The 24,429-nt window shown below is 42.1% G+C and overlaps 1 long non-coding RNA gene across 2 annotated transcripts in view; it reads left to right on the forward strand.

Annotated features, from left to right (window-relative positions):
• Positions 1-6,875, forward strand: part of LOC143838133 (uncharacterized) — a 49,771-nt gene extending 42,896 nt beyond the window's left edge. For both annotated transcript variants that reach the window (XR_013231240.1, XR_013231239.1), the window contains exons 2-3: positions 2,574-2,696; positions 5,672-6,875. This is a non-coding gene — a long non-coding RNA (uncharacterized LOC143838133). The remainder of the gene's footprint in view (positions 1-2,573; positions 2,697-5,671) is intronic.
• Positions 6,876-24,429: the final 17,554 nt, after the last annotated feature.

Here is a 24,429-nt window from a genome sequence, read left to right on the forward strand (position 1 = left end):
GGAATTCGTCGTTATGCATACCTGCCTTTGTAGTGGAATCCAGTTGCATTTTGTAGCGTTTCCCACAGCTTCCGGTCTCGGCAGAAATCGCTAGAAAGGAAGCGCTATTGCCAAGCTCGTCCCGCCCCTGGCCGTCAAGCAGCCAATGGGCAGCCGTTAGCATGCTCCCAAACAGCCCCTTTCCCTTTAAGAAAGGTTTTTTTTAAAAAAAAACAGACCCATTGTAACGAATCTGTGTAGATTCGTTGCAACGGAGAGACCCATCCAGCTGCCTAATGTGAGCTGTCGTTTGATCGTATGATCGTTGCCACGCTGCCTCGAGTGAAAAAAAAAAATCCCCCCCCCTCTCACGGGCCCGATTTTCGGCTGAATTAATGTGTAAAAAATAAAGGGACTTTATTTCAGCAAACGGGCTTTTCTGTGGTTTGTGCTTAGTGACTAAAGGTGAAGGACTGAAGCCAGGGAAGCCTCTAAACAGAAAGAGGCTCGCTGGTGCGTTTATCCCCGCTCGCTCGGAGAAAAAAAAATGGCGATCGCTTCGCCGGAAGTTTGGAGGACAGGCTCAGGAGGAGGGACTTTGAAGAAACCGCAACAATGTTAACGCACAGGTCTTTTTCGCTAGTGTTGCAGATTGGTTGCAAGAGTGTAGCGCTTTCCGGAGGGTGAATCCACTTTTTGGGATTCCCCTGAAAGCGCTACAAGGAAGCGCTTTTTGCAGATTGGTTTCAGGTGTGTGGCAGATTGTCTACGACGTCGTGCGTTATGGCAAATCAATAGCGTTTCCAATTGGCAACCATTGTGCGATTTTGAAGGCGTGCAAAAAGCCCCTGAATTTGGAACGCTCTGCATCAGGGCTTCCATCTCTCCACCAGCAGTGCCACCTGTTCCCTCCTCTACACCCCCACTGCTGCATGCCCCACTCACCCATCTATGCATTAATCTCCCACTTCCAAGTCCTCCAACTGCCCATGCTCAGTTGTGTGTACTATTTGACACACCCTTTCCTCAGCAGCATTGACCAATGTATGCAGCTGGGAGTGCTGCTTTAATTGTCACCAGGAGTATCACCACTGTACATTGGCCACATGCCCTTCCTCAATGCCTCTGGGCATTTGAGACGTTGGGTGGCTGGAGAGGGTGTGGCTGGGGGTCAGTGGGCTCCACCAAAGCTCCACCTTCTCAGGGTATGTTTACACCAACCCTTCTCTGCATTCAAAGCTTGTGCTGGGCTGCTGATCCACAGCTCTGCTCCCCCTTAAGCTCTTACATAGTGGTTTCATTTTTAAGCCACCTTCTGTGACTTCCCTCTTTTTTCTGGCTGAAAACATATAAAGTAACAAACAAACACCACATGTGCAAATCAGCCACAAAGATTGCAGCTAAGAAAAGACCCCCCTTTCTTTCTTTCTTTCTTTCTTTCTTTCTTTCTTTCTTTCTTTCTTTCTTTCTTTCTTTCTTTCTTTCTTTCCAAGGAGGTATTACTCTTAAAGCCAGTGTGATGATTAGGTTGTAGCAGTAGCCCTATTTTTATTTTTAAACACAAACTCCTGCTTGATTTATATTTCCTTGAGGAAAAAATGGCATTGTGCCAGACTTGCATCATTCTATCCCCCCCCCCCCAGTTTCTTAATGACGGAGTCAACATCCTGGTATTGTTTCACCTACATGGGATTTTCTTACTCCTTTCCTAATTTGGGTTCTTTGGTGTGTGGTTTAGTAGAGTGCAGTTTGAAGAAAAGCATAATGATCAAACAGCAGTTGGTAACAAGAGAAACTGGAACTAGTTTTTTTTTTCCATTTTGTTAAGTCACCTACAGGATATTTTTATTTCTTTCCACCCCTGAGTTAATAGGCTACAAACAGGAAGTGTGAGGTCACTGATAAGAGAATTAGGAGGCTATGCTGATGCAAAGAGTCTGAAACAGCTGGTCCTGAGTGACAGAGCTGCCTCTACAACAGGGGTAGTCAAACTGTGGCCCTCCAGATGTCCATGGACTACAATTCCCAGGAGCCCTTGCCAGCATTCGCTGGTGAATGCTGGCAAGGGCTCCTGGGAATTGTAGTCCATGGACATCTGGAGGGCCACAGTTTGACTACCCCTGCTCTACAAGTTGACAGTTGCTCAGTGTGTCAAAATTGCTCTGTCCTCCTCCTCCTCCTTCTTCCTGAGACTCCAGCAGGCTTTGCTGCCATTTCATTTTAAAATCCAAGATGTTTTCTGTGCGGTACTAGAAACAGACAATGTCCTGTTCACAAAAGTAAATAATGTATGTCCTGCAATAGTCACATGTTTCGTTTCTAAATGCATGTATTTATTCTCTATTTTAATTTGAGAATTCCCCCAAAGATTCAACTCTTTATGTGGGGATGGGGGTCACAAGGGGTCGCATCGAGGATGGGCAAGCAGGTGAAAATGGCTTGCACTCCCTTCTCTACCAATGGAAATAAGAGGAAAGTATGGACAATTTTGCCAGATTCTCCCTCTTTCCTTGATTCCCTCATATGCCGTGACATTTTATCTATGAGGTTCCTATTGCTTTTATGTATCTTATTTTTTTTTGTATCTTATTCAGAATTTATGCCAGAGGAACAAAAGAGCAGTCCTTCTTCATCAAACCAAAATTCTCATATACACACAGGATCCCATTGGTCATAGTGGCCAAGAATTTGATACTTCGGTGTTTTGTGTGAGAAAGGTCAGTTTGTGTTTCCTTGGTTTGCAATGCTGAAAATTGTTCCATTAAAAGTAGTAGTATATTTGGACTGTTCCAGCAGATCATAAAAATAATAATCTCTATCAAACCTGAATAAGTCAAAATAAGGAAAATGTGGCATAGAGAAATGCTGCAGTTTTACTACAGGCTGTTGAGTTCTGCTCATGACAGAACCACATAAAAAAAATACATCCCCACAAATAGTTTACTTAGAGGGCAAGAGCAAAGCAAATTAACTAATATTAAATGACATTTATTTGGCAGTTACTTAGCAGAAACTCGCTGCCAAGTACAGTAACTGAAGATAAATTTAAGGGAATATAATTAAGAAGGAAGGAAGATAGAGGTTGAGTATAAAGAACAAAGGAAAAGCTATGGCCACAGTTGCTTCTTCTTTCTCCACTTCCAGCCATTTGTGCTGCCTGTTGCCTTGAAGCTGCTAATGGAGCTGCAGGCTATCTATCTATCTATCTATCTATCTATCTATCTATCTATCTATCTATCTATCTATCTATCTATCTATCTATCTATCTATCTATCTATCTATCTATCTATCTATCTATCTACCTACCTACCTACCTACCTACCTATAGATCTATCTATCTATCTATAGATCTATCTATAGATCTATCTATCTATCTATCTATGGCGGGGGGGGGGGGGGCAGGGGCGGCAATTGCTCCTACATCAGCACAAGGCTTAGCAGTATAGATACCTGTTTGTTGAAACCATTCAATATTCATTGTTTTGGTTTTCATCTCCAGTATTCATCACATTCACCTAAATTGCTTGCTGTTTCCATGCCCTTTATTCTTCTCAACAATTTCTCCTCCCACAAAGCTGATTAATGGCACCAAAAACTCCTACCAGGCCATTCTAGCTTTTCATATCAGTGGGGAGGGAGGCAAATTGAAAATGTTTACCTCCAATCTATAAAATGATGTTCCTTGCAGCTGCTGGTCCCCCCTCCCCCAATAGAGGCCAAAAGCAGCTTACCTCGTTCTCTTTTCCTCCCTTTTATCTCCATAAAAAAACAACCCTGTGAGGTAGGTTAGGCTGAAAATGTCTGACTGACCCAAAGCATTGAAATGTTGGACAATACATTGTTAGGTTCAAAGCAAATGCCCCAGATGGATTATTTCTACTGTGTTCATGCAGACTCAACTCCAGCGGGGACATGAGTGGCACTAGGAGAACTGGCAAGCCTTAAAAGGTTAAAAAAGGAGGATTACTCAGTGAAAGAGTGGCTTAATGTACTGTAAATTATATTTGCCCTGGAGGATGAGAAATAGGTGTGAAATGTTGGGTGCGGCAACACTTGCAAATTAAATGGGAGATTATTTTCTTTGCTCTTCTGCATTGTATTGGCATGTCTCTGGCTGCAGGCAAGTGAAGCAGTGAATTCAGTAGATTCAATATGTCTTAACAATTAAACTACCTCAGACAGCATTCAATATTATACTTTTCATATTCATCTAAGTTTCTGAGCCACTTTATACATAATATTTGAATAGTGTACATGGTTGTAGGAAGGGGAAATGCTACTCTGTATGCTTCCATATGGGCTCAGAGAGGATAAGGTTCTTAATATCACAACTTTCAATGAAAACCTAGGAATTACCAGAAACTCCATGGTAAACCTGTAAAGCTTCCAGCAATTCCTAGAGCAGGCTGACATCACTTCTGGTTTTTCTCTGGAACTGATGTCATACCCAACAGTATTTTAAAAATATTACTATTATTATTACTCTTGCGCGCGACCAGACCAGTAAGAGGAAACAAGAGCCAGGACAGAGAATTCACCCAGAGAGAAACTGGCAGTCCTAGTAAGAAATATGGTTCTTATCTTCCCACTGTGGGTGGGAATTTCTTATCCCCAGTTCCCATTGTCCACCTCCACTCAGCTGGGCAGTGGGAGGAAATGCCTGGGGAAATGGAGATGGGCAATTTGCAGCTCCAGTTAAATGATATTTCTTTTGGCAAAATCCAGAAGTGATTGAACTAGATAATGCTCTGGCATTTGGCTAAAACCTATGGTTCAGCGATTGAATTTTGGATAAATGCTAGGGTGTTACAACCAGTGCAATGACTTCACTATCAGGGCCTGCTGACAGTGATGTCTTTGCACTGGGGCCACTGATTGCTCCTCTACACCCTGCCCCCCTTATCTCCTGTCAGTTGCCAGACCATGCTGCCATACCTGGCAATACTAAGGTAGTATGTCCAGTCCCTTGATGTATGACTCGGATGACATCAGAGCAATGACTCCTTCCCTTCTCCAACTTCTCAGCCCATATCTTTCATGTCCTGACCACTTCATTTAATTGTATACAGCAGTGAAGGATTTAATTCACCCCTTTTTCTCAGGAAAAACCCTCCTGCGCTTTTGCACCATTGGTGCCACTCCTTGCTGTCGCCGGTGCATTGCTGTGGAGCTGCATGCTCCGCAGGTTTCTGTGTCTCCATGGGGGACACATTTCAGTGCCGGATCTACTGTGGCACCAAAATGTACCCTACAGGGGACATATTTCAGCGGGACACTCCACGTGCCCCCTCCCCCAAGGAACGTGGCCGTAGCAGAAAGATTCCTGCAAAAAATAAATTTTAAGTCCTGGTCTGCCCCGCAGTACTGTGAAGTACTGCGAAACTGTCCAGGGCATTTTTTGCTTCCTGCCAGCCTCCTGCCAGCCTCTTCCCATCCAGATGGGCCTGGTGGGGACAGTGCCAAAAGGGAATGTGAAAGAATCTGCATGAGGGCCTGACCTGCACCAGGCCTGGGAGGGTGGCGGCCTGGTGGCAACATTATGTGGACATGGGGGTTAGCCCCAGATCCATACTGACACCGCCCTGGCCTTTTCCACCCCTGCCGAATCTGCCCTGGTGGGTTTTCAGATGACATCATTGGGGTCTGTTTATTTTACTCTTACACTGGGGCTTTACTTACTTTACTCTTTCAGGATGCCCACAATCTGACAGTGAAGAAAAGCAGGCTGAAAGACAGAGCTTCAGAAAAGAGGTTGCTGATGTGCTGCCAAACCCTTCCATGGAAGTCTGCCATTTGACAAATACCTTTTCAAACTATTTAACTATATGGATGTTTCTGTGTGTATAATGTTTCCAAAATGAAGTACGAGTCTCATGAATGTCTGTGGAAGCGATACGGACTGCGGTCCTAAGAACGCTCTTCTTACGAATAAGCCTCAACTTGGGACTTATTTCTAAGTACCTTTGCAAAGGGTTGTACCCCAAAACACCAGTTACCCTATGCAAATGTGAAGACCTAGAAATGCTTGATGCTTTCTGAACTGTATCTTTTATATTCAGTGCAGCATTGCTTATTTTGCTCCTTGGAGTTGTTGGAGAGGGTTTTTTAAAAGGAAAAACCTGCTGTTTGCTAGAATTTAGAACAGGCATCTTTGAACATGAAAATGTTCTAAATTGTCTGAATGAAAGGTTTCAAATCATATATCTCTCCTTGAGAAGAACTGGGCCCCGTAGTCTGGAGATTAGTTTTAGTTTCAGGACAACTCCAGGAGAATTTGGAAGCTGGCAACCCTATGAACACGCCTCTGGATCCCAGCCATTATCTCATACAAGTATGTTGTGACAAATGTCGGATGGTTTCCAACCAATCATATTTTCATTTTACATGGCATGGGATAATTTTTCAAGCTTTGCTCCTTAATCACTGTGTAGATAAAAATATAGATATGTACGTTCAACACTGACGTTTGTGATTTCACGCAAGAGCTGTTAATGCCGCAGGGTGCATGTATTACGAACGCAAAATGAAATATATTTCAACAAAAACAGGATAGCAATTTGGCATCTAATAATAATCACACTTGTAACCAGCACAGTGGAAGCTCTGCTGGCAGTTGGACAATCCCCTGCCAAAATTGCTGCTCCCTGCTGATAGCGCTGCTGCTGCCGCAAATTGGTCTGGAGGAAAATAAGCAACTCTGTAATTTTGGGTTTCAAAATAGACCTCAATGGACTCATTGTATTAACCAGTGTATAGAACACATAATATGTAGTGCAAAGGCTGGGTCATTTTTGTACTTTGGAACTTTATCCTTTACTAGCTGCTCACACAATGTTGTCGATTATAAGAAAAAACTTGTAGTGTGGCAGAAATCCAGCATCTTCTTGCAAAATCTTCTAACCTTCATAAAATTATTTTTGTAAGTTTGGCTCTTTCCTTCTTTTCTTGCACCCCCACCCCACAAAATCCAGAATAACAAACATTCTGACTGATTTGATTGTATTTTTATTCTTCCTTTTAGCCAAAAAGATGGCTTCCAAAGCAGCTTACAGAAATAAAAATAAAAATACAATAAAATGTGTATTTATTTAAGAATGGCCTGCCCTGCGGCCGGGGGAGGGGAGGGACTTCAGCAGGGTATAAGTAGGAGGTGACTTTAGGAGAGAGAACCTCCCAGCGACATGCCCTTACATGTGGGGTTCCTCAGGGAGCCATTCTCTCTCTGATGCTGTTTAACATCTGTATGAGTCCCCTCATCCAGCTTGTCTGATGTTTCGGACTTGGGTGCCATCAGTTTGCTGAAGATGACATCTAAAACCAGGTGGCCTCCCCACCTGAAGCCACCCAATTAAACCTCATTGATGATTGCATCTGCGACCCCCGTTTCCATCCCTTGGAATGGAAGATGGATTGTGCAGATTGGTGCTCCTGTTTGTCTTAACTAATGTTGAATTGAATTTTTTATTTTTATTATTTATTCCGTTATGTATAGTACAGCATTTTGATCTTCGGTGAGTCACCCGGAACCTACTGGGAAGGGCAGCATATAAATGCAATAACAAACAAAGAAACAAATGAATATAGTGACAGTTTACCCTTCAAAATAGCCAGGGAAACTAATCTCTGTAGTCTGAAGATCATTTGTAATTCCAGGAGATCTCCAGACCCCACCAGGAGGTTGACAACCTTACCCTTTAAGAGACTCATTGATAGCTGTTAGCTAGTTGTTTGAAGTTGTCAGTGGTCATTCCACTGAAATGTATGACTTTCTAGTACTGTTATACTTCAAATTCCATTATCTAGCCAACATGCTAGATATTGTGTTATTGTGCTGCTTTGCTGTGCAGACAAGACAATCTGGTCATCAATGACTGCTTTATAGCACAATATTCAATAATGTGTGTACAGCCCCAGCGCCCTTAACACCAGAAGGTTTACTTCATTAGAAAGATAGGAAAAGCAAAGTTTAAAAGTATGACTTCATAACAACTTGCTAAATGGACATAAAGCCTGAAGTTAGGAGAGCTTGTTTTATATGTCTTGCCTTTCATGAATCACTGTGATGTGATGTGATGTAATGTGATTGGCACCATTCTCATTTTTAAAGTATGATTGTTAGAGGATGGGACTAACTGGAGTGTGAATTTTTGGAGAAGTAGCTCTACCTATTCTCTTTGACTATTGCATGTCTTGAGCAAAGCCTGTTCTTAAATGAAGATCACAACTGTACATATATTGAATCAAACTGTAGGATTGGTTAGGAATGCTTTTATTGGCAGACATCTGCTGAGCAGTTATGGTGATCCTGGATCTAGAGAGTGACAATCAGTCCTGATTCAAGTCTTCAGAATCACCCATCTCACAGCTTACGAAGGTCATTTCCCCCCTATTTTTTGCCCTTGATGTGCAAATGTAATATGGAATATTCTGTGATCTGCAATGGGAAGATTTTCTCTGAGAATATCAGGTCTGGATTAGATAGGACAGGGCAGTGGCATTTATTTGTTTCTGTGTCTACCCCCTTTCAAAAGAAAAGTAAGGTCTAATTTTTCCACCCAAAGGTTATGTGCTTGTGTGTTTATATGCATGGCATGAGCATGTACACATATCTTCTTCCTTTGCTAGAGATATTTTTTTCTCTGCGGCCAAGCTCAATATTGGTATCTGGCAGAGAGCTGAGACAGGGGCAGAGTTTTTGTCTCGAGCATTGGTAGTGGACTTAATGGGATAGAAATTATTAAAATACGTGTGGTGCTGATATTGATCTATAATGCTTTAATTGCTTTGGGCCTCCACATATCTCAGAGAGACATGTGCTATTGCATTCCTAAAAGCTGACTAAAGGCTGTTTCATATATGATCATTCCTGATATAAAGATATACCTTGCCGAGAGAAAAAGTGTGTGTGGGTTTCATAATATGCAGTTGGTAGAATTGATATCTTTCTGGCCACATTGAAATAGCAGTCTTTGGGATAAGCTGAAATCCTCCTAGGTGGCCAAGATTTTCGGTGCCTCTTTGTACAGAGATGATGGTTAAATTGGAGTCTGTGGGAGTAAAGGCTGCCCCTGCTTCTGCTTTGGCATGTGTGCAACTGGAGTCTTGGAAATATTTGACAGGAACCAGACAAAGGCAGTAGACTTCCTTTGAGATTAAACACCTGCATATCTTTGCAGCTTGGACTTTGGCTGTATGCTGGTTTAATTTCTGTAGTATTAAAGGAGAGACCTCTGGATTACCCCAGGAAATAGCTGCCCAAAGAACAAACCCCCAAAAAACCCTGCTTTGGAGGTGAATCAAACAGTGGTTAGCCTTAAATTAGACTCACCGTCCCCCTTGACAATTTGACTGGTAGCAAAGCACTCCCTGAGGTGTCCTTTGTTTTTCATCAGCCTCTTCTCATGTTCTGAAATAGCTCTAGTTTGTTGATTTTCCAAGGACAGTTCCAAGCATATTGATTTACATGAGCTGTCAGAGGTTTGGTGTGAGAAGAATGCTTTGGAGTCTGGGAAGGGAAATGTTCAGCTCCTGAATTCAGGGCCATTTTTAAGTGTTCAAAAGTCCAGGTCCCAGAGGTGTTGAGCTGGCACCTACATTCTGTGTACACGGATTTAGACCCTATTTGCTCCTTGGCTGCATGGGGAAATGGAGACAAGAACAGTTAAGGGCTGTTGTAAACTTAGTTCTACATAAACCTGTCAACCCATGTAAAGGCTGTGAGAGTAACAGATCCCTTACTTTTTAGCCAATTCAGTTAATTGATTTTAGTAAATATATGCATCATGAAACTCTTGTTTTGATATTCTTGTTCTATACTGCACTACACTATACAATATCTTAGAAAATATATACGTACATTTAAATAACATTTAAAATTTGACCTTGGCAACTGTTTGGTGGCCCCTCCCCACTAATCTTCTGAAAATATGAATTTATTATACCAGTCACATTAATTAAAGTTTGTGTCCCTAATGATATCCAAAGCAGAGGAAAGTTAAAAGAAAACACATAAAATTGAAGTTCATTTTTACAGGGGCAATAGTCAACCAAAAGGTAATTTTCCTACTGCTAACTTGATTGCTCTAGCAGGAGAGTGAATCTTTGCTGCTTATTACAGATACATAGCAACTATTATTTGTCTCTTAAGAGTAGCTGTATACTAGCTTTATTGCATTTCATAATTGTTTTCTTGGCTTACTTTTCTGCTTTCTGCTTTGACTCATTCAGCAGAGACTGTTTAGAGATATGAAATCACCTAACATGGTTTTGGGGTTTGGTTGCTGTCCATGACATTAGGACAAATGGAATAGAAGAATAAAGTCACCATGGCTGAAGCAGTAAACAAATGAACACACATATCAAACCAGACCGTTCATCCATCAAGGTCAGTACTCTATACTCAGACTGGCAGTGGTTCTGCAGGCTCTCTGGTAAAGATCTTTCATGTCATCTACTGTCCTTTTAAACTGAAAATGCCAGGAACTGAACTTGGGACATGCAAGCAAAGCAGAGACTCTTCCACTGAGTTACAGCCTTCCCCAATGTCATTTATAGGGGTTTCCTAACATTTGAAACAATCTTGCAGATTTGTTTCTTTTTATTTATTAATTCTTGCATCTTTACCATGTAGCTTATAGATGGTATAAAAAAATACACAAGACAATTAAATATTAAGTTTTTAACCATTAAAAAAATTAATGAATAAATGTTAAAGAATTACTCCAGTTGTTTCAAAGCTGCCCCCTTCCCCGCGTGAAAAAAGAGGGGGTAGAGTCATAAAATATTTGTTCAGGTGGCATTTTGTTGGATGGGTTGTAGACAGGTAGGCCAGCAACTATGAAGTTGTTTCTAGGCCTCAACTGTAGGCCTGGCAGAACAACTCTGTCTTGCAGGTCCTGCAGAATTTATCTCATTTGGCAGAGCATTCCATGAGGCCGGGGCCAAGACTGTGGAAGCCCTGGTCTTGACTGTGGCCAAATTGACTTCCTTGGGGAAGTGGTTGAGGGCAAGTAAACTTCCTTTTCTATATTGAGGAGCCTCTACACTAGTTGGTGACCAGAGCTATGTCCACACAATGTTTGATAGTGCATGATTTTTATGCTCTAGTAACTAGTAATAATTTGAAACTGGACTATTCACACAGGCTAATCTGGTTTCTACAGACTGCGATACTCAGTGCTAGTATACTATCTGGTAATATGTGGATAACTGTTCCCACCTGTGTTTTTGTTTTCATTCACCTTACTCAGATATTAGCTAATCAGTATTTTGCAAAGAGTAAACATTAACTCAAATCAAAATGGCTGTCTGAGGAAGCTTTACAAATGGCTAAGGAGAGAAGGGAAGTGAAAGGCAAGGGAGAAAGAGAAAGATACACCCAATTGAATGCAGAATTCCAGAGAAAAGCTAGAAGAGATAAGAATGCCTTCTTAAATGAACAGTGCAAACAAATAGAAGAAAACAATAGAATGGGGAGGACCAGAGATCTTTTCAAGAAAATTGGAGATATGAAGAGAACGTTTCATGCAAAGATGGGTATGATAAGGGACCAAAATGGTAGGGACCTCACAGAAGCAGAAGAGATCAAACAAAGGTGGCAAAATTATACAGAAGAACTATACAAGAGCGAGCTTAACATCCCTGATGACCACAATGGGGTAGTTACTGACCTGGAGCCAGACATCCTGGAATGTGAAGTCAAATGGGCCTTAGGAAGTCTGAGCAACAATAAAGCTAGTGGTAGTGACAGCATTCCAGTTGAACTATTCAAAATCTTAAAGGACGATGCAGTAAAAGTGCTACACTCAATATGCCAGCAAATTTGGAAAACTCAACAATGGCCACATGATTGGAAAAGGTCAGTTTACATTCCAATCCCAAAGAAGGGCAATGCCAAAGAATGTTCAAACTACCGCACCATCGCACTAATTTCTCATGCTAGCAAAGTTATGCTCAAAATCCTACAAGCTAGGCTCCAGCAATATGTGGACCGAGAACTTCCAGAAGTACAGGCAGGATTTCGAAGAGGCAGAGGAACTAGAGATCAAATTGCCAACATACGCTGGATCATGGAGAAAGCTAGGGAGTACCAGAAGAACGTCTACTTCTGCTTCATTGACTATGCTAAAGCCTTTGATTGTGTGGAGCACAACAAATTGTGGCAAGTTCTTAAAGAGATGGGAATACCAGAGCATCTTATTTGTCTCTTGAGAAATTTATATGCAGGTCAAGAAGCAACAGTGAGAACTGAACATGGAATCACTGACTGGTTCAAAATTGAGAAAGGAGTTCGGCAAGGCTGTATACTGTCGCCTTGCCTATTTAACTTGTATGCAGAGCACATCATGAGAAATGCGGGATTAGAGGAGTCACAAATTGGGATCAAGATTGCAGGGAGAAATATCAACAACCTCAGATATGCAGATGATACCACTCTAATGGCAGAAAGTGAAGAGGAACTAAAGAGCCTGTTGATGCGGGTGAAGGAGGAGAGTGCCAAAGTTGGCTTGAAACTCAACATCAAGAAAACAAAGATCATGGCATCCGGCCCTCTCAATTCCTGGCAAATAGAAGGGGAAGAAATGGAGATAGTGACAGATTTTATTTTCCTGGGCTCCAAGATCACTGCAGATGGGGACTGCAGCAAAGAAATTAAAAGACGCTTGCTCCTGGGGAGGAAAGCTATGGCAAATCTAGACAGCATCCTAAAAAGCAGAGACATCACCCTGCCAACAAAAGTGCGTTTAGTCAAGGCTATGGTCTTCCCAGTTGCAATGTATGGCTGCGAAAGTTGGACCATAAGGAAGGCTGAGCGTCAAAGAATTGAGGCTTTTGAACTCTGGTGCTGGAGAAGACTCTTGCGAGTCCCTTGGACTGCAAGGCGAACAAACCAGTCAGTCCTAGAGGAGATCAGCCCTGACTGCTCTTTAGAAGGCCAGATCCTGAAGATGAAACTCAAATATTTTGGCCACCTCATGAGAAGGAAGGACTCCCTGGAGAAGAGCCTAATGCTGGGAGAGATCGAGGGCAAAAGAAGAAGGGGACGACAGAGAATGAGGTGGATGGATGGAGTTACTGAAGCAGTAGGTGCAAACTTAAATGGACTCCGGGGAATGGTAGAGGACAGGAAGGCCTGGAGGATCATTGTCCATGGGGTCGCGATGGGTCGGACACGACTTCGCACATAACAACAACAAAACATTAACTCAGCTAACCTTGCACTATCTGAATAAACGTATTTATTATGTGCAGGCAAGCTATCATGCTATTGTTATGGGATTGGGGTTGTTGTGAGAATATCCTGTGAAGGATAAAATGCAGTCTGGGTATACTTCATCCAGCTTTATTTAAATATCCTACCTATATGATCTCATACCTAACTGAAGACAGAGCTGAAGGGAAATAAGGCTTTGCACAGCCAAAACTTTATGGATCAATTGACTTTGGTTCCAAATGTTCTGGCTTCAATGTGTTCACATGTCTTCTTTGAACAATGCCTGCAGATTAAGCAATGGCCAGAAACTTAGGTGGATTTTAAATGGCTGGCCAGATCACAAGTGTGCAAGAAGAGATAAAAGTTGAAGTGCATTTTCTGTGGGCCATTTCGCACGGCTTCAAAATAGCACAATGGTTGCTAATTGGAAACGCTACTAATTTGCCATAACCCACGACGTCGTAGACAATCTGCAACAATCCTGAAACCGACCCGCAAAAAGCGCTTCGTTGTAGCGCTTTCAGGGGAATCCAGAAAAGTGGATTCACCCTCCGGATAGCGATACACTCCTGCAACCAATCTGCAACAATAGCGCTAAAGACCTGTGCGTTACCATTGTTGCGGGTTCTTCAAAGTCCCTCCTCCTGAGCCTGTCCTCCAAACTTCCGGCGAAGCGATCGCCATTTTTTTTTCTCTGAGCGAGCGGGGATAAACGCACCAGCGAGCCTCTTTCTGTTTAGAGGCTTCCCTGGCTTCAGTCCTTCACCTTTAGTCACTAAGCACAAACCACATAAAAGCCCGTTTGCTGAAATAAAGTCCCTTTATTTTTTACACATTAATTCAGCCGAAAATCGGGCCCGTGAGAGGGGGGGGGGATTTTTTTTTTATCACTCGAGGCAGCGTGCCAACGATCATACAATCAAACGACAGCTCACATTAGGCAGCTGGATGGGTCTCTCCGTTGCAACGAATCTACCTAGATTCGTTGCTATGGGTCTGTTTTTTTTTTTAAAAAACCTTCCTTAAAGGGAAAGAGGCTGTTTGGGAGCATGCTAACGGATGCCCATTGGCTGCTTGACGGCCAGGGGCGGAACGAGCTTGACAATAGCGCTTCCTTTCTAGCGATTTCTGCCGAGACCGGAAGCCTGTGGGAAACGCTAAAAAACGCAACTGATTCCACTACAAAGGCAGGTATGCATAACGACGAATTCCACTATTTTAAATGGCGATTTTTCATTCCGCAAACAATTTGCAACAAAGATCCCCGTGCGAAAAGGCCCTGTATTTTGAAGGGACTTGGGTCCCTTCTTATCTCAGGTCCCTGAGGATGCAAAGGCTTCCCATGACTCTTTTTTGCAATGCACCATTTGGATAAATCAACTGCATATGCTGTGACTTGGATGGCCCAGGAGGTTCAGTTCTGACTTAGGATGCTATTGGAATGCCATTTGGTCCCAGTTGTCTGGATGAGTTTAACTTGTTTATATCTGATGAAGTGGACCAGACTTGATCTTTTTAATTCAAATCTGACAGCTAGGTTAATTTATTTAAAATATTTCTATGCTGCCTTTCAGCCCAATTCAGGGTCTCCAAGGCAGCAAATATTAATGTATTAAAACAAAATATCAAAACAGTTCAGACATTAGAACATTTAAGATATATACAGTCCAGGACCAGGCTCCCATGCCTGACTTAGTCCATCTTCCCATAGGCAAGTCATAAAAAACTCAAAACACAGAGGGCCTTCACCTGGAATGGGAGGTAGCAGGGAATCCAGAAGACAGCTGAGTAAGAGCCAGCTTGGTGTAGTGGTTAGGAGTGCAGATTTCTAATCTGGCAAGCTGGGTTTGATTCCTTGCTCCCCCACATGCAGCCATCTGGGTGACTTTGGGCTCGCCACAGCACTGATAAAGCTGTTCTGACCGAACAGTGATATCAGGGCTCTCTCAGCCTCACCTACTTCACAGGGTGTCTGTAGTAGGGAAAGGGAAGGCAACTGTAGAGAAAAGTGGCATATAAGAACCAACTCTTCTTCTTCTTCAAGACCTGTTATTTTGTTCCTTGCTCTTTACTACTCAAAGGGGTCACGAAGCAGCTTGCAGTTGCCTACCCTTCCTCTCCCTACAACAGACCCTGTGAGGCAGTGCTCATCTGGTAGCTGGGCTAATCCCCTCTTCCATATGACATTGGCATCGGCCTGTCCCAGGCCTATCCTGATTCAGCCCCTCTGCTGCCCCATGGCAAGGGAACATGGATATTTCTGGGTTCCTTTTCTTGTCCTAGGTGCCAATGGGACCTACGCCAGGGCAGGCCCTTGTGGCAGGGAAGAGCTGGGCTGGAAGACCAAGCTCTTCCCCCAACCCTGGGCCAAGTATGGTGTCCCAGAATGGATACAAAATGCCCTATGTGGCTCCACAGCACTGCGCAGCACTGCCAAGCTCCCTTGGGCATTTTTTGTTTGTTTAGGAACATGATATTGCTACCACATTCCTAAAAAGAAAAACAATGGGCCTCCACCATCTCCCCTCCCCCGCATGGCATAACTTTTCTGCCCCAGCTACCTTGGACTCAGAAATCTGGGCCAGACAGGATGTACTACCAAAAACGGTCCCTCATGGGGACACAGGAAGTGGTTGGGCAAACTGGCCCATTGTAAAGAACTGGTGGCAGACTGGAGTGGCACCGCTGGTGCAGAAAGGGTATTGGAAGAGTTTTAATCTCCCTAGAGGAGCACCTTCAGCATATTGTTTATACTATAACTCCGTACGATTATTCATTCAAAAAGTTGGTAATAGTTCCAGTGATCGTAAAATTTTTCCGGAGGTATTCGGTTCCCTAGATTTGTTATTCTGGCCATCCTAGCAAGTTCTGCCATCTTGTCTAGCCACATATCCATTCCAGGTAGGTTTTGCTGTTTCCAGTTACCCTGCTTTTATTGTTATTGTTATTGTGCTCTTACTGCATAGATTAGATCACAACATTTTAGCATTTGCTGTGGGGAGTACAAAAATAATTTGACTCTCAGTGAGCCTTCTTTCTCGCTTGTAATATCAGTACTAGTTTAATGTGGCATGAAATACTACACAATTGTGTCTGTTAATAAGTTACAAGATAGAATCTTCCCTTCAAGCAATAACATCTTCTACCCCTTTTTGTTTTGAAGATGTGTTTTTACTACCTTTTCTTTAAGCCTAGACGTATTAGTCAGTAAAGTGTGAACAAATCTGCATATTAAATTAAATATTTATGATACTGTCTCTAAAGAAAGAACACACTGTTTTCTATATTTAATCAACTCCCAAAGAGTGGTGGCTTCCTTTTGGCTTGGGCACGCATCTCAAAGCATGCTTTTGTTCAATTAAATGTTAAACAACTGTTGATTACAAATTTTGGGCTACCTGAGCACCATAAAATCACCAGAAAGAAGAGGATCCTCTTAGATGCGGCTAATGTTGAAGTCTCAACTGCCTCCTTGTCAATATACGAATCCAATCTCCTTGCTCATAAAATGGCTGAGCATGAGAAAGTGGCAGAGCTGATGAAGCATTTTGCACACTGAAGCACTTTATGAAAAGGTGTAGGGAAGTCGGAGATGCTGAAGGCTTTTAAATATTAACCACTTGAACCTGACCAAAGATCAGCCCTTGAAAGCTTAAGTGCTCAGCTTGCCCAAAACAGAGGTGAGATGCTAGTTTGATATTCCAAACCTAAGAGACAGTCTGAATCTGGTGAGCTGCAAAATAATGGAGCTCTCTGCCCACCGCAGCCACACGTAGCCACCCAGCCTCAAAACCACACCATAGAACAGCCACCCTGCCAAGAAGATCGGCTTGAGCAGAGGAAGATGAGTGGAGGACACAGTGACCTTTTCCTTTGAGTCCTCAGATAGGGCCCAGTGGCTAGTACTACTTGGAGGCTGTTTTCAGGACAGCACTTTGATTACAGAAATATTTGATTGACCCGAGACAGGAATGTTTCCAGGGCACAGACAGATACATTTTTAATCTGCAGAGCACTTGACTTTATTTGAATGATTTGCATAGAGTTTGACATGAGCCAAGGCAGTGCAGTAGAAACAAAATTAGCCTAATTTATTCAATGAAATTAGTGACAAAGGACACAAAAGGCAGCACATCTTTGAAAACCATACGATCAGCTATGCAAGAAGGACTTCTAGTGGCTACAGCAGTGCATTGCTTTTTTGCCCCTCTGCTCAGGCATTTGTGAATATGCACACATCAATATTGAGACATACAAGGTGAAACTTGTATTTATGAAAGACCTAAAACAGGATCCTTGAATCAGAGATACATGCTGACAATATAACTATAACTATCATCAGCATCTAGTGTATATTCACAGGAATTTAGTTATTCCTCTTCTGCCTAAACAAACAAATAGCATGCCTGAACACAATTTGACTAGGGTTGTGCACACACTGCCATGTTTCTTGGATTGTGACTCATGTGCAGGATGCCTGTGAGAAAGCTCAATTCTGCATTTGTGCTATGCACCTTCTCTACAGAGGCTTAAGAGCTGGCTTTGTTGTTTATTTCAATAATCTAAAAAGGTCAAAATAAGGGAAATGAATTTAAGCCTTTGTAGGGTGGAGTCACTGAAGCAGTAGGTGCAAACTTCAATGGACTCCAGGCAATGGTAGAGGACAGGAAGGTCTGGAGGATCATTGTCCATGGGGTCGCGATGGGTTGGACATGACTTCGCACCTAACAACAATAAGGGTAGAACACAATTTTCAACTTTAGTACTAATATTTATTAAAGTTAAAAACCCAAGGCTTATAGCATGATTTGTAAGTCACTTCGGGGGACTTCCTTTCAGGGATGGGCATGAACTAGCTCATAAACTAAAGTCTGTTATGAACTTTGGCCAGCTTATGAAGTTCATGGCAGGTCAACTGGAACAAACTTTCTGAAAACAGTTTGTGGATATTCATGAATTTCCAGACAGACGTCTCCACTCGATCAAAATGATTATCAAACTTCAAAGCAATGGGGGAGCCCCCAGAATTTTCCAGCCTTAAAAATACTCTAGTCAGTTTCATACTAATCTAGTCAGTTTCAAGAGGTCCCTTTTGTCTGAGTTCCTGTGTTTAGGGATAGGCACACTCTCGGAAAATGCAGTTTGTTTTAGTTCATGGTTCCAGCTCCAAAACACTTCTGCTTCTCCCAGGAGTTGTCACTCCACATTTTGGGCTGTCATTCCAGGCCCTGAACATTTCTGCTACTCTCACAGGCTGTCATATCCATCTGGGGGCTGTCATTCCAGTGCCAGAACACTTCTATTCCCAGGAGCCACCATTCCATGCCAGGGTCTGCCATTCCAGTTCCAGAACACTTCTGCTCCTTCCAGGGGCTGTCATTTCAGTCTGGGCTCTGTCATTCTAGTTAGGAACTTGAAGGTTAAGCAAACTGAAAATTAAAATAAAATACAATTATATATTATCTAGTAGTGCACATAAATATAATCAAAAACTTCAAACAAAAATATCCTTAAAACACATCCACATTTACAGTAACCTATGGAATGTTACATGTACAATTTTCTATAATAACATCGATGGTTACATATTCTATAACCAATGACCATATGTTTTTTTATCTAAAGGGACTTCTTCAGTGGTCAAATAAACAATATATATAAACTCTTTCAACATACAATATAGAATCAAGGCCTGGCAGGTAGAATATGGGTCATGAAAAATGATTTTAAAGAAGGCATTCAAAATTGTCCAAATGTTTAATTTGTAGATCTAATTTGTATTTTGAATGTCTTTTTTAAAAACAGAGTTCTGTACATTTAAATCACAAGCCAGCTGTGTACAGCCATGACTGGCAGGCTCCTGCAATGCCTTCAGGAAATCTTCCATCCAAACCTTTAAAAAGCAATGAATGAAAAAATTAACATGCAAGTGATAATTCAGTACTTCATGACAAACTTATTTGGTTTGTGGCTGAGACAGCATTCAATTTGTTGGTCTGTATATCTGTCATTGCCAAGGGCCTCTTGTGGCGCAGAGTGGTAAGGCAGCCATCTGAAAGCTTTGCCTATGAGGCTGGTAGTTCAATCCCACCAGCCGGCTCAAGGTTAACTCAGCCTTCCATCCTTCCGAGGTTGATAAAATGAGTACCCAGCTTGCTGGGGGGGGTAAGCGGTAATGACTGCGGAAGGCACTGGCATACCACCCCGTATTGAGTCTGCCATGAAAACGCTAGAGGGCGTCACCCCAAGGGTCAGACATGACCCGGTGCTTGCACAGGGGATACCTTTACCTTTATACCTGTCATCTGAATTGCAAAGCCAGTAAGGCATGAATCCCACATTGTCTGTTCACATTGAGCTTCTTCCTTTTGATTTTTCCACCGAGATAATTAATCACCTGACCATGTACAGAATTGCCTTCTGGGAGGGCCAGGACTCCAAGCTTCCCTTCCTAGACCCAAGTCCTTGCCTCTGTGTCCAATTCACTACATGGTGCACCCTAGAGGAATGCTTGCCAACTGCCAGCCTTCCCCCTCATGGAGTTCCCTTTTATAATAGCATGTCTGAAATGGTGGAGATCAATGTGATACAGAGAACTACTATCAGCATTTGTTAAAAACAAAATGTTTTCAAGCATACATTTAGAACAGCACCAGATTGAGAAAGGGATCAAGAAGAAATAGGTAAAATGAAATTCCTCTGTCTCTTTCTCTATCAGATGCTTAAATACAGGACAGCAACAACAAAAACAACAACAACAACTTGTTGTTGTTGAATACAGGACAGGCTCCTTAGTTTATGAAGAGACAGATTTCTAGAGTTTCCATCATCTTGAAGTTTCCTTCACGTGAGCACATGGTCAATGGCTGACTGCTCTAGACCTCAGTTAAGAGATCTGTCTGTTCTAATGGACCCAACACAAAAGAGCACTTCATCCTTGCTCTCACAAGTTTTACCTTTCTGCCACCTACTGACCAGGCCAGGTAAGTGTTTCCTGGAGATCTCCACAAATCTACTTCATAGAGTCTCTCTAGCATTTAAAACTTCCAGATCTCCATTCCCTGCTTGGAGACAGGGAAGAGCTTGAGCCACCCATTACCTCTATTAGCATTTTTATGAAGATGGACAAGGTACATCTGGAAAGCAATTGAACTCCTTACTGCTTCTGCCTGTTCTCTACCCAGAGGGGGGAAAAACAGTTAAAACTCAGAGTGAAGGTTTTATTCAGTTCGAACCTCCACAGATAAAGGCATTTCTTTACAGGTATCCCTAAATTTAAAAAGCATGGACAGGTAGGAAAACAGTCTTGGCATTTGCCCCACCATTATGCAACTCTCTTGCTCTACAAGTCTGCCAAAGTGTCGGCCTGAATCCTTCAGAGAACAGTCAGACTTTCCTGCCAGTACTTGCATTCAACAGCCATTGTGCAAGGGTGCCTGAGGTGTCATAGGAATTTGTTTTGTTGATATTGTATGTACTTTATTGTAGAACTAAATTAATCCAATATAAATTGGCATATACACTGAATGAACATTCATACTAAATACTCATTGCTACCCACTTGAATCTATACTCTGCTGATTTTAGTGAATAATCAGCACTGGAATTAAATAAAGAAGAATTTCGACAAGAACTGTGGGAGCAAATTGGTGTTTTGTATTTGGAGCTTGAATGCTTTTTGAACACTGAATATTTTAATGTCAACTGAGGTAAGGGTTGGATTCTGTACTGAGTAACAGGAAATGATGGTTTTCTATGTTCTTGTGATTTACTGTTTTAATTAAGTAGCTGTAAACCTTTGTGTTTGACGTTACATTGTTGCACTGATCACATTCCATCCATTCCAAGTATTACCACTCCTTATTTTAAAAGATTAAGAAGACTGATGAAGATATTTCTGCAGAATGCTGTGCATTCTTTTCTTGGATTATGATTCTTTTAAGGGGAAAAAACCCTATTTCAGTTAATCTGACTGAGTAATAGGGCTGTTCACATGACTAGAAGCAACCTGGCTCAAACCAGTCGATTTGAGTATAATGGTACCCATACAGTATAATGGAACCCAACAAATTCAGGATTCCCCCCAATCTCAAATACAAAGGCTATGCCAGTATTGAGATTCGGGAATATTGAACACCACCAATATTTTTCAGGTTCAATATACCCACCTCCAAATATATATATTGTGCACACCTCTAATTTGTGGCTTTGGAAACCGTTTTGCTTTTCAGTTCTCAATTATGGCAGTTTTTGGGACCCAGGGTGCTACCTGGCATTCTCTTAGGCTATTCTGAGTGGATTATAATCTGAAGGAACCATACAATAGGCTTAATGAAAACAACTAAGAGATAGGTTAATTTCAATTATTTTTGTGGTTTGGATATTTCTTTGCCTTTTTCTTCAGCCCTCTTAATAAAAGCAATAAAGCATAACACTTTGAGACTCCTTTGGGTAGTGAAAAGCAGGGTGTAAAAACCAACTCTTCTTATAACCAGCAGACTTCTTAAACTATTTTCTCATCAAACCCCAACAACTCCCCCAACTCTGCCTGTTGGCTGGTGGTTAAATTGCCAGGCTCCCTCCTTTTTTCTTTCCAATAATTCAATCTAGCATTTGAAAGTGATTTAGTGAGGGTCCTGGAGGGTGGAACTTGAAACCAACTGTCACACCACAAGAAGCCCTTCAGGGCAATGTCTCATCAGAAATGTTCACAATAAGGGGCCAGTCTACCCTTGAGCAGACTAAAGCTCTATCTGGAACAGTATTTTGTTTGCAGCAACAACTAGACGTTTTCAAGAAGGGCAGTGTACTAGGGCAGGGGTAGTCAACCTGTGGTCCTCCAGATGTTCATGGACTACAATTCCCATGAGCCCCTGCCAGTATTTGCAGTGAGCCCCTGCATTTGCTGGCAGGGGCTCACGGGAATTGTAGTCCATGAACATCTGGAGCACCACAGGTTGACTACCCCTGCACTAGGGCAAACGGCCTTCTCTAGGGCAACTGCACTAGGGCAACAGTTTCTTCCAAACATCTGGCCCTCAAAGATATAGTTCCTCTGAACACAAAGGCTCCATTTAGCTATTGAGGCAAGCCGCCTTTTAAATACGTAGCTTTAATAAATGTGCTGAATCTTTTAGGAACCCGCCTAAGCTATCAGCATTCCTTGCATATTAAGAAAGCGAAAGAAATAGAAAAAAAACAGTCTCCTTAATGTTGTTTGTTCTTTTTGGAAGCTGACAAAAAGGGGGTTAAAATAAAAGCAAATCCCAGGATCCTTAAAGAGAAGCTGGCAAAGTACACAGCGAACAGCATTACTGGAAAAGATAGCACTGCCCTGCACAATAGACAATACAGCTTCATTTAAAGCAGTTAAATTGCTGTTCATTTCAGTGGGGAAAAGATGCATACAGATGAAGGAGCTTTTGCCTAGGGTTTACCTGGGCAAGCAATTTCTAAAATTTCAATAGCAGATTTAGAAAGCAGATTGTGGATGTGTGATTGGGATCTACTGCTCAAAGTCAAGAACTCATTTATGCATTCCAAGGTACCTAAGAGTTCCTTAGACCCTAGCTCAGATATTTTGTGCAGGTTCAATGCCTGTATTCAATGATGGGTCACTCTCAAGGGGCATTAAGCACTAGGCAACCATAGCAAATGACTACAAACATTACATAGAACAGGGATGCCATGAATTTTGTGTTTGACAGTCAAATATACCATGCCCAGTTGTGGTAATTGGATATCTGATGGTCGTCAGGTCTGTTCCGTTCAGCACAGAATTACTTGAATGCCTGCCAAATGGGTTTGCAAAACAGATCAGCAGCCGTTAGCATCACTAATGACTAGTTAAATGAATCAAAGATTAGAACACAATGCCTATTTATGACTGACGTATATAATTTGGGACTGATTTCGCTGTCTATTTAAACAACTGCCTGCTGAGTGGAGTAGTAGAAAGGCAAAGATGGGGGGTAGCACCCCCTCAGGCTGTGCATTCATGAAAGATGATGTGCTGTGCTGTGCTGTGCTGTTAGGAAGGAGGATTAACTGAAGCAACCTGCTGAGTGGTTATGAATGGTCTATAGCTTGTGGATGCTTCTCTACACAACATCTTTTTGGGGGGAGGGGGTTTCAGATTAAAGTAAGGAGCCTCTTCCCTTTCTGTGCTCCTTTCCTTGCATATTGCTTTGCCAGTTTTAAATGGGTCAGAATCTCATGCTGCTAGCAAAACTATTTTGAGCTACATTATATAAATGCAGTTTGAAAGTATATTAGTGACCACACATCTCTTTAAGCACAAGCACAGAGTAGCCTGTTAGAAAAACAAACCATTGGGGGGGGGGACTTCATGAGTTTGGGATGCTCAAACTTCCTGTTTCCCAGACACAAGGAAGGACCTGATTTATTCAACAGACATTTATGTAGCCTCAAAGTGCTGTGAATCTGGATAAGTAATAATGGCATACTTTCAAATGCTTTGTCACTCTGCAGCTCTATTTCTCTGGAGGGACTCAGGACCAAGCCAAATCCAAAAGTCCCAACAAGGGCCTTTCAGAGCAGGTATATTTATACAGACAACCTGTGGCAGATCATGTGTCACTAGGACTGCATACTTGTGGACCCTAATTATGCGACTTCTGAAGTAAAATGGTTAAACCAGATTTAGAAGCGTCATTAAAGGGGGGATGAATACTTATGTGCAGTCATGATTTTCTGTTTTCTTGCTTTGAGTACTGCTTGTGTCAAAATAAAAAAAAAATTGCATCTTCAAATTGGTAGGCATGTTGTGAGAATCAAATGATGCTAACTCCCCAATCCCAACTTAGTTCCAGGTTGTAATGCAACAAAACAGGACAAACAGACTAAATATTTTTGTAAGGCACTGTATAATCTCTATCTCTATTTTGAATAATATAGAACAGAAGAAATGAAATGCAAGGCAAAGGATATAGGAGACAGTCTTTCTGTTGAGACCTTGTGGGGGGGGGAACAGAAGGAAGGGAGGAACACTTTTAGTTCTACATAGAAATAGAGTGGAATAAGATGCTGCAGCTAAAGGAAGACCTTCATAGAAATCAGACAAGTCAAAGGGAGAAATACCCACACAGAACAGTCAGAGGAGGACAAGCAGCCATATGCTGTCAACAGGCTTTCATTATTGCAGCACTTCTTAGAGTGGCATTTTGTTAAGCATCCTTACGTATACTCAAGATTAATATGTGTTCCTTTAACATTTT

This window comes from Paroedura picta, chromosome 5 (assembly GCF_049243985.1).
Source record: "Paroedura picta isolate Pp20150507F chromosome 5, Ppicta_v3.0, whole genome shotgun sequence".
NCBI lineage: Eukaryota > Metazoa > Chordata > Lepidosauria > Squamata > Gekkonidae > Paroedura > Paroedura picta.